We start from the raw sequence: 9,860 nt of genomic DNA on the forward strand, positions 1-9,860 counted from the left end.
GGGAGTGTGGAGGGGAGGGGTAGAGAAGGGTAGTCAGACCCTTTCCCTTTAAGGGCTGGAGCTAAAAGTTGCTCTTGTCATTTTCACTCACATCCCATTGGTCCAAACCCAGCCACAAGACCACATGCAGCTGAAAGTCGGCTGGGAAGTGTAGTCTTTATTCTGGGCATCTATTTACCCTGCTACTAACCAGAGAATCTATTGCTAGAGCAGAAGAATGAGCAGATATCAGGAGATATCTCATGGACCTCTGCCTACCACACCCTGAGTGTAAAAAACATGCTTTCAGGGACCCCATTTCTTTCTGTCAAGACTTTCAGTCTCGATCCCAGTGCTTCGTCCAGATGAGAGATGGGGTGCCTTAAGGTAGATGATAATGGAAATTTAGAGAAGTGGACAGGCTTAGGATGCAAGCTGGAGGTGGGACCTATGGGACCTGCAGATAGCTACAAGTGATACAGGAGATAGAAAACTATTTAGACAGATAGTGAGGGTCAAAGAGTTCTTGGCAAGGTTTTCCTTTTAACAAAAGCAGCCCAAGAAATTATTTTTTCTAACAAAGAGCAGCCTAGAAAATTGAGCTGCAAACATAGATAAGCAAGGTGGAAGCTTGCACGGGTGAACGCCGGCTGCTGTGCCAATAGAAGAGGCTACCTGGGGGCCAGGCATGTCCAACATGGAGGCTCCGTCTTCCCTTTTCTTTGTTACCACATGTACAATAAAGAAACAAGCAGCATGCCACCTGCCAGGCAGAGAACCCATCTGCATTAATAGAAAATTAGGGGGGGTAGCCAAAAATCCGTGACCTCTGCAAATGGCACACCTACTCCTGACAGCTCATCTATAAAAAGCCCTGCTTTTCACCGTGGAAGCAGAAACCTGTTCGAAACCCCTCTCTCTGCAGGAGAGAGCTCTTCTCTTTCTTTTGCCTATTAAACCTCTGTTCTTAACGTCACTCCTTGTGTGTCCACGTCTTTGATTTCCTTGGCCAGAAGAAAATGAACCTCGGGTATCACCCCAGACAATGTGGCTGCTTCATAAGTACAAGAATCTGTGGCGAACCATGGAAAGGCGCCTCAGCCAGACAAATGTGAGCTTTCCTCTCGTATTATTATGTGCCTTTTCAAGCATGTATTCCTTAATTATCCAACAAAATTCTAAGCTATTCAAGCTGGAAATCAAGGTAGAATATAAACATGGGTCCCAGTCTCATTTCTACCATTTAACTAGTTGTAGGAACTTGAGTCTCAGTCCTTTTATCTGTAAATTGGGGATTAACGTGCCACATTGTAGGATGAAATGGGCTAATTCTGATGTAAATATAAATGTTGAGCACATTGCCTGACATATATTAGGTACTCAATACATAAATTGGAGCTCTTCTACTCCTATGTAACCCCTCACCCATCCCAGAACCTAGTGCAGGGAGTATCAATCACTATTTGTTGATGAAGGGATATGCAGATGGGGTAATCGTTACGCTCTGAACAAAGTCATCTAGCATTTTTTCCAGAAGGATTGGTGTCTCTGGCAGACTCTTAGTGGCACCTTCTTCACTTCACGTGCTCCTCTTTCCCAAGAAACAGCTTCTTCCTGGATTGGACCCCCTGAGTTATGCGGAGATACCCATGACCCATTGTCGTTGACTTAGCACCCAAGCTCAGTTCAAATGTTACCTCTTAAGCCTTCCTTGGCCTCCTCCTTCCCACTTGCTCCTGCCCAGGAAGACCTAGAAGAACCAGTCATTTCCTATATACTCTTCCTGCTCCCTGCTCTTGTATCTGTTTGAGCATTTATCTCACTGGTGACAGGGGAAGATTTGGGGCTGGTTCCATTTGGTATCAACCAAGCACAGCCTGTGAGGATTTCCCTTCTACTCTTTCATTACTCAGGGACTTGGGCCATTAAAAGAAAGTTATCTGTACAAGATTAGTCAGAATGTGATTGAGCAGAGCCTTGTAGGCACATGTGGGCACCACTTTTGCTAATTATCAGAGGGCAACATGCTGGTTGTGAAAGAGGTCAGATACCAAGGAGAAGATGTGCAGTGTAGCTCCCCAGCATAGGCAAAGTGCATTGCTCAGAAGTGTAGAAATGGCACAGGCTGCAGGTGCTAATCAAGTTTTCAGGGAACCCTCTGGTTCTGACATTGACTCTGTTTGCTGGGATGGAAACCAGGCAGATCTAAGAAGACCGATTCTGCACGGCTCTGCTCTACATGGTTTCTCTAGGCTGGGACCTTTCATCTTGGCTCCCACCCATTCCACTGACATTGCCCCTTCAGAATTTCTGTAAAGACTCTTTTCTAGTCTCAGAGGAAGAAAGTGAAGCTTTACCCTGTCTCGCCTTGTAATAATATCTCAACTTCAGATCTTATCAGGGACAAGCATTTTTTTTTTTTTGGAGACGTAGTCTTGCTCTGTCACCCAGGCTGGAGTGCAATGGTGCAGTCTCGGCTCACTGCAACCTCTGCCTCCTGGGTTCAAGCGATTCTCCTTCCTCTGCCTCCCTAGTAGCTGGGATTACAGATGCCTGCCACCACTCCCGGCTAATTTTTGTATTTTTAGTAGAGACCAGGTTTCACCACGTTGGCCAGGCTGGTCTCCAACTCCTGACCTCGTGATTTGCCCACCTTGGCCTCCCAGAGTACTGGGATTATAGGCACGAGCCTCCATGCGCAGCCAGGTACAAGCTTTTAACAAGACACTCGAAATCTTTTTCTATAATTCTTCTGTATCATCCCTTCACTGAGGCACAGGGGTAACTTATTCAGTTATCTGAACAAGGAAGGGGGTACAGGCAGCAAGAAGCATGAGTGGGTGCTTGGGGGAAATTTCAGTTACGAGTTCAAAGATCGACTGCATTACACTATCGTGTGAATATTTATTCTCATCTCCCCCCGAGTCTGAAGCTCCTTGCAAGCCAAAACTGTGCACTAGCACTATTGTCTTTACATGCAAGGCCTCTTTGGGACACATTTTTCGAAACACCACATTAGTAAGCCATAAATGTGAATGAACTTCCCTTGTTAGAAAATCATCAGCACTTCTTTAGCCTCTCGGGGTTCAAAGTTAAAAAAAGAGAAACAAAATGATCATAATTTCCATTTGTAAGCACTTTGCAGATTTGTCTCCATGACTTTATTTAAGTCTCAAAACAATCCTGCTAAGAAAGGACAGGCATTATTTCTTACTGTATGCAGACCAGAGAACTAAGAAACATGTCTAGAGTCCCCACGGCTGGCTAAAAGCAGGGCTGAGGCTGAGATCAAGGTCTGCTTGTTTCATAGTCCATGTTCTTTCCATTAAGAGGAAGAACAGGAAAAGGAGGTGGGAAGCATGTGTTGTCATTATCAGAACCCTGGCTTCCCTGAGAGCATCTCTGGCCAAACTTGGAAGTGAAGTCCCTTATTTCAGGGTCACATGGAAGCCTAGGGTGGATGAATAATCTGAGAAGGAATGCTAATGCTGGATAATGCCTCACTTGGTCACAGTGGCTAATAGGAGACTTCACTGCTTTAGCAAAGAGTCCCCCAGCTTTTCTGCCCCCTTGCATTCTTGAAAATTACTGAGGCCCTAAAAGAGCTTTTGTTTATATAGGTTGTACCTATCGATCTTTGCAGTAGTAGAAATTAGAACAAAGAAAAGATTTTCAACTTTTATTTTATGGAGTACACATGCAGGTTCATTACCTAGGTATATTGCATCATGCTGAGGTCTGGAGTACGAATGAATTTGTCACCGAGGTAGTGGGCATTGTACCCAGTAAGTAGTTTTTTCAATCCTCACTGCCTCCCTTCCTGTTTCACCTTGGATTTCCCAGTCTGTTGTTCCCATTTTTACAACCATGTGTACCCAATGTTTAGCTTCCTCTTATAAGTACGAATATGTGGTATTTGATATTCTAAAACAAGAATTTCGGCTGGGCGCAGTGGCTCATGCCTGTAATCCTAGCACTTTGGGAGGCCAAAGCTGGCAGATCACCTGAGGTCAGGAGTTCGAGACCAGCCTGGCCAACATGGCAAAACGCTGTCTCTGCTAAAAAAAAAAAAAAAAAAAAAAAAATACAAAAAAATTGCCCTGGCGTGGTGGTGCATGCTTGTAATTCCAGCTACTTGGGAGACTGAGGCAGGAGAATCACTTGAACCCAGGAGGTGGAGGTTGCAGTAAACCAAGATCACACCACTGCGTTCCAGCCTGGGTGACAGAGAGAGACTCCATCTCAAACATAAAAATAAAAATAAAACAGAGGGATTTTTAAAACATTCATTTATTAATTTAAGAAGAACGAAAACTTAGTGTATGGAGTACCATCGCTTTACATCTTTGATCCTTGGCTTAACAGAAGACGGATACTTCAATCAGCCTCCGCAATGAGTCTACTCCAGCGCATTCCTTTAGTTGAAATATATGCAGAATGTCCAGCCTCATACAGCTAGCTAATTGAGAAAGGGAAGAGTGTTTTCATAACCTCTTCAGATTATTGTGGATATTCTTTTTTGATACTACAGAAAACTCCACAAGGAGAAGTTTTCTAAAGATGAGTTGCAAAGTGGGATCTGAAATATATCAATGAAATGTTTATACTCTGTGACATTAAAACCCATTAATCTATATTATACTTTGAATGGGTCTTCAAGTCATGCTAATTCATACCAGAAAGCACTGGTCACTTACAAATTATTAGCTTATGGAGGTGTCCAGCTCCTTCAAGTGTAAGCATGTTTCTTTTTTCTTTTCTTTTTTTTTTTTGAGACAGAGTCTTGCTCTGCTGCTCAGGCTCAAGTACAGTGGCACAATCTCAGCGCACTGTAACCTCCGCCTCCAGGGTTCAAGCAATTCTCCTGCCTCAGCTTCCCAAGTAGCTAGAACTACAGGTGCATGCCACCATGCCCAGCTAATTTTTGTATTTTTAGTAGAGACAGGGTTTCACCATATTGGCCAGGCTGGTCTTGAACTCCTGACTTCGTGATCCATTAGCCTTGGCCTCCCAAAGTGTTGGGATTATAGGCGTGAGCCACAGCACCCAGCCTGTAAGCACATTTCTCTATGCAATAGCAAAACATCTCATTTATTAATATGACCACTGATATCTTCAGAAATATCTTTAAGTATTGGAAAGCTATCAAGTGCATAATGGCAAATAAAATTTTTTCTCGGCCAGGCGCGGTGGCTCACACCTGTAATCCTAGCACTTTGGGAGGCCGAGGCGGGTGGATCACGAGGTCAAGAGATTGAGACCATCCTGGTCAACATGGTGAAACCCCGTCTCTACTAAAAATACAAAATTAGCTGGGCATGGTGGCGCATGCCTGTAATCCCAGCTACTCAGGAGGCTGAGGGAGGAGAATTGCCTGAACCCAGGAGGCGGAGGTTGCGGTGAGCCGAGATCATGCCATTGCACTCCAGCCTGGGTAACAAGAGCGAAACTCCATCTCAAAAAAAAAAAAAATTTTTTTTCTCAAAAATTCCAATTTTCACTCGAAAGCTCAAATGTTGTCGTTGGCGACAGTCAGTGGCATTCCTTGATGTGACAGGCTCACTTTGGTCATTTGTTAAGAAAATGCCTGCCAAATACCCAAATCTAAATAACTATAGTTTGTCAGCCATTCTCCCAAGTAAAACTTGTATTGCATGCAAAAAAGAAAAAAAAAGTAATAGTTCAGCTTGCAACTTAAATAATTGCAGAAGCTCTTTTCCTCAAGACAACCATTTTATTTTGGTGTGCAGCAGAAACGCTTTTTGTGTACTTCCCATCTATTAAGAAATCAGTGTGAAGCTGGCTATTATTTCTAGTGTGAGTAATTGAGGGAATGAAGAATACAGGGCCACCACCTTGATTCATTCTAAGGCAGTTTTACTTGCCTTTGCTTTGGCACCATAAGTGAAAATGTCAACATGGAGAAAAGGCAAATAATGTTTTTGCATTTTTGGGGAAATAGCTTTGATCTTGGGGACCCTCTGAAAAGGTCTTAGGGATCCCTAGGGGCCCGTGGATCATCCTTTGAAAAACACTGGCCTTACGAAATAGCTGGCGGCGGAATTCAAGATTCAGCTGGTAGAGAAGAACAATCATTCCTGTCCGTATCAGGAAATTTGTGTTCAGTCCCATCCCTTCTCTGGCCTCAGCTGTATCTTCTGTAAAAGGGGATAATCATATGTCTTTCCTACAGAGCTGTTATGAGAAGTCAGCCATGACAATGTAGTGAAAACATATGACTGTGGATAAAGCACTGGGTGAATCAAAGAACTAGATAATTCATTCAGGGTCTGTGAGTATCCAAGATGACCATCTGCTCTGCCAGGTAACTCAAGCTAGAAGGGGAAGGAGAAACTCATAGCGCTCCCTCCAGTGCAAGAAATAACCCTGAAGCCTCTTCCCTCTCCCATTCCTTTGCCCTTAGTGACCCCTCAGGTCTGCCCTCTCACATTGACTAAAACAATGACTACATTGCTTTAGTCAATGTGAGAGGTAGGAAAGTTCTTCAAAGTTTATATCTTAGACTGCATTATAAGGAGTTATATCTCTTGCTCTATGGCCACTATCCGCTATTAGTGTAAACATATACCCATGTATATATATTCTCTAAATCAGCTACGTCTTAAATCAGCTACTTTGACTCCCTCCGGCATGTCTGAACAGGACTGGGCAAGCTCCAAACCCTGGTTCATGCCATTCCTTATTGAGAAACCCTCCTGACTTTCTCCTGACTAGCTTTCTCTTATTCCTTGTCTTCTTTCTCCTCTTATTTCCCCTTATCCAGGAAATTTCCAAGTTTTTAGCCAATCAGATCAAGCATAGAATGTGAGGTCCCATTCCAGCCAATGGAAACTGGACACAGCAGTAGGGCGATTGTATCAGGTTATGGAAGTTATAAATGTCCCTGTCTCCTTTGTTCAGGTGTGCTCTCGTGGCAAGACTGCCGGTGGGTTGCACCCTTTCTGCAGGAAGTAAACTAGCCTTGCTGAGTGATACATTGTCCCAGTGTGGATTCTTCCCCACGTCATAAACCCATTTCAAACAGTCAATCTACTCTTTCCCTTTCCAAGACAAACACAGGAGAAAATCTAGCTCCAGGGCTAGGCAAAGGGTTCCTACACTTGACATCGAAAGCACAATCCATAAAAGGTGAAATTGATCAATTGGACCTCATCAAAATTAAAAGCTTTTGCTCAGCAAGAGGCCCTATTAAGATGAAAAGGCAAGTGAGTCACAGACTGGGAGAAAATATTTGCAAGTCACACATCTAAGGACTTGTGTCTAGAATATATAAAAAAAATTCTCAAAGTGAACAGTGAAAAAACTGTTAGAAAGTAAAACATAGAAAATGAGCAAAAGAGTGCCAGGCGAGAGCTGCAGACTGAGCCGCCACAGTCCAGCATGAAGGCCTGGGATCTGGCTGCTGCCTGCTCCAAACATCGAAAATGAGCAAAAGAGTGCCAGGCGAGTGCTGCGGACTGAGCCGCCACAGTCCAGCATGAAGGCCTGGGGTCTGGCTCTGCCTGCTCCTAGCTGCAGCCCCATGAATGCCTGCAGAGCTTGCCCTGCCTTGGCATCGGATCTGACCTGTGTGGGCTCCGCGTGGCAGGTGAAATGCACCGGTTTAGAATTTCTCGTCTCTCAAGCCACTTTAGCCAGTGTAGCCCCAGTATGTACTGTAACAAACTATGACAAACAAGGAAATGTTACCCTTTTTGAGAAGAAGAAAAGTGACTTATACCAAGAGTTAGGTCTTCAGGCCAGAGATTTGAGATTTCAGCACGTAATGAGTATCAAAACCAGAAACAAGAGGTTTATTATGAGAATGGAGTATTTGAAAGCTGTGATAAATTCAGAGTGTCTCCTGATATTAGATTATTGTCATTTCAACTTAGAGCAATGGCTGTTCCGGGAACTCCCTTCACAGTTGTCAGAGAGGGTCAACTAGTTACATACCCTTTATCTTTTGAGTTTAGAGCTATGGAAACACCCCTGCAATACTGGATCAACGCCCTTAAGTGGACACGTAGCGTTTTGCAGCCACTGACCCTTGAGACCTTGGAAGCTTTGGTGGACCCTAAACATTCTTCTCTAGACAGAAGCAAACGGCGTATTTTGCCTCAGAATGACAAAAATCTATCAGAGTTAGAAACAGATATTAAAATGTTCAAAGAGTCAATTTTGGAGATCTTGAGTGAGGAAGAGTTACTAAAGAGCTCTGTCTATCAAAATGGAGCGACCCACAAGTCTTTGAAAAGAGCAGTACTGGGATTGATCATGCAGAAGAAATGGACTTGCTGTTGGAAAACTACTGCCTATTGGCTGACGATCTCTCCAATGCAGTTTTGGAGCTTAGGGTACTAATTGATGATTCACAAAGTATTATTTTCATCAATCTGGACAGCCATGGTAATGTGATCATGAGGTTGAATCTACAGCTGACCATGGGAACCTCCTCTCTTTCACTCTTTGGACTAATAGGAGTCACTTTTGGAATGAATTTGGAATCTTCCTTGAAGAGGACCATAGACTGTTTTGTCTAATTAAAGGAATTATGTTTACGGGAAGTGGCCTTATCTGGAGGCACCTGCTTTCATTCCTTGGACAACAGCTAGAAGCTCCATTGCCTCCCACCAAAGTTTCTTTGCTATAAAAGACTCTTCTGGCAGATAGAAGCATGGAATTGAAAAACAGCCTCAGACTGGATGGACTTGGATCAGGCGGAAGCATCTTCACAAACCATTAGGAAGAACCCCACGGATACTGACGTTTTGTTATGGTAGTTACAGGAAACTTCTGATTCTCTTTTATTATTTTCTTGGTTAGCATCAGACACTTGAAAAAAAAATAATGTCTGATGACAAAAATACTTTGGGAGTCACAATATTAGAACTTGATTGCATTTCCAGAATTCTGAGTCAAAGAAACAAAGTGCTTTGTAAAAGGCCAAAATTCTATTTCCTACAAACTTTAAACGCTGTTTCTGAAGACATAAGGTGAGGCTACACAAGAACAGACAGTTGCATAGATTTTATTTAATTTATACATCAAGAAAAGTGCAATTTTGTGCTGAATGAAGCCTCAGAACTTGACAAAGCCATAGGTAGCAGTAGTTCTTTGTCAGTATAGGAAATTACTTTCATGTGAATTTCCTGATTCTCAGGTTAACTAAAAAGCTAGCATTCTATGTATCAACTTTAAACTCTGGAAGTTTGTGATTTAAAAACCAAACTTTGACATAACCTTATTTTCTTGTATTTGCACCCCTTTTTAATATAAGGTGAATAAAAAGAAATGATAATTAAAAAAAGAAAATGAGCAGAAGACAGGAGCAAACATTTCACTGCAGAAGATGTACAGATGGTAAATATGCACATAAAAGGATGTTTAACATCATTACATTAGAATACAATTGAAAACCACAAGGAGATATCCTGGATATCCTGTACCACATACAGTGTGGCAAGATGTTATCATTGGGGAAAATGAGTGAAAGTTACACAGGTTTTCTCTGCACTATTTCTTTTTTTTTTTTTTTTTTTTAAAGATGGAGTTTCGCCATGATGGCCAGGCTGGTCTTGAACTCCTAATCTCAGGTGATCCACCCACCTCGGCCTCCCAAAGTGCTAGGATTACAGGCGTGAGCCACAGCGCCCGGCCTCTCTGCACTATTTCTTATAATTATACATGGATCTTTAATTACCTTCAAATAAATAGTATCTTTTAAATAAATTAAGTAAATAAATAATGCCACAGCCTGCTCCAAATTTCCAAGATTTTCCCATCACACTTGACAAACAGGGAAATGTTACCCTTTTTAAAAGGAAGAAAACTGACTTATACCAAGAGTTAGGTCTTCAAGCAGAGATTTGAGATTTCAG

The 9,860-nt window shown here is 42.7% G+C and overlaps 1 pseudogene; it reads left to right on the forward strand.

Annotated features, from left to right (window-relative positions):
* Window positions 1–7,193: 7,193 nt before the first annotated feature.
* LOC105716826 (magnesium transporter MRS2 homolog, mitochondrial-like) lies at window positions 7,194–8,725 on the forward strand (annotated as a pseudogene).
* The last annotated feature ends 1,135 nt before the right edge of the window (window positions 8,726–9,860 follow it).

This window comes from Aotus nancymaae, unplaced genomic scaffold (genome assembly GCF_030222135.1).
Source record: "Aotus nancymaae isolate 86718 unplaced genomic scaffold, 86718_ANA_hifiasm-v0.15.2.pri h1tg000036l, whole genome shotgun sequence".
NCBI lineage: Eukaryota > Metazoa > Chordata > Mammalia > Primates > Aotidae > Aotus > Aotus nancymaae.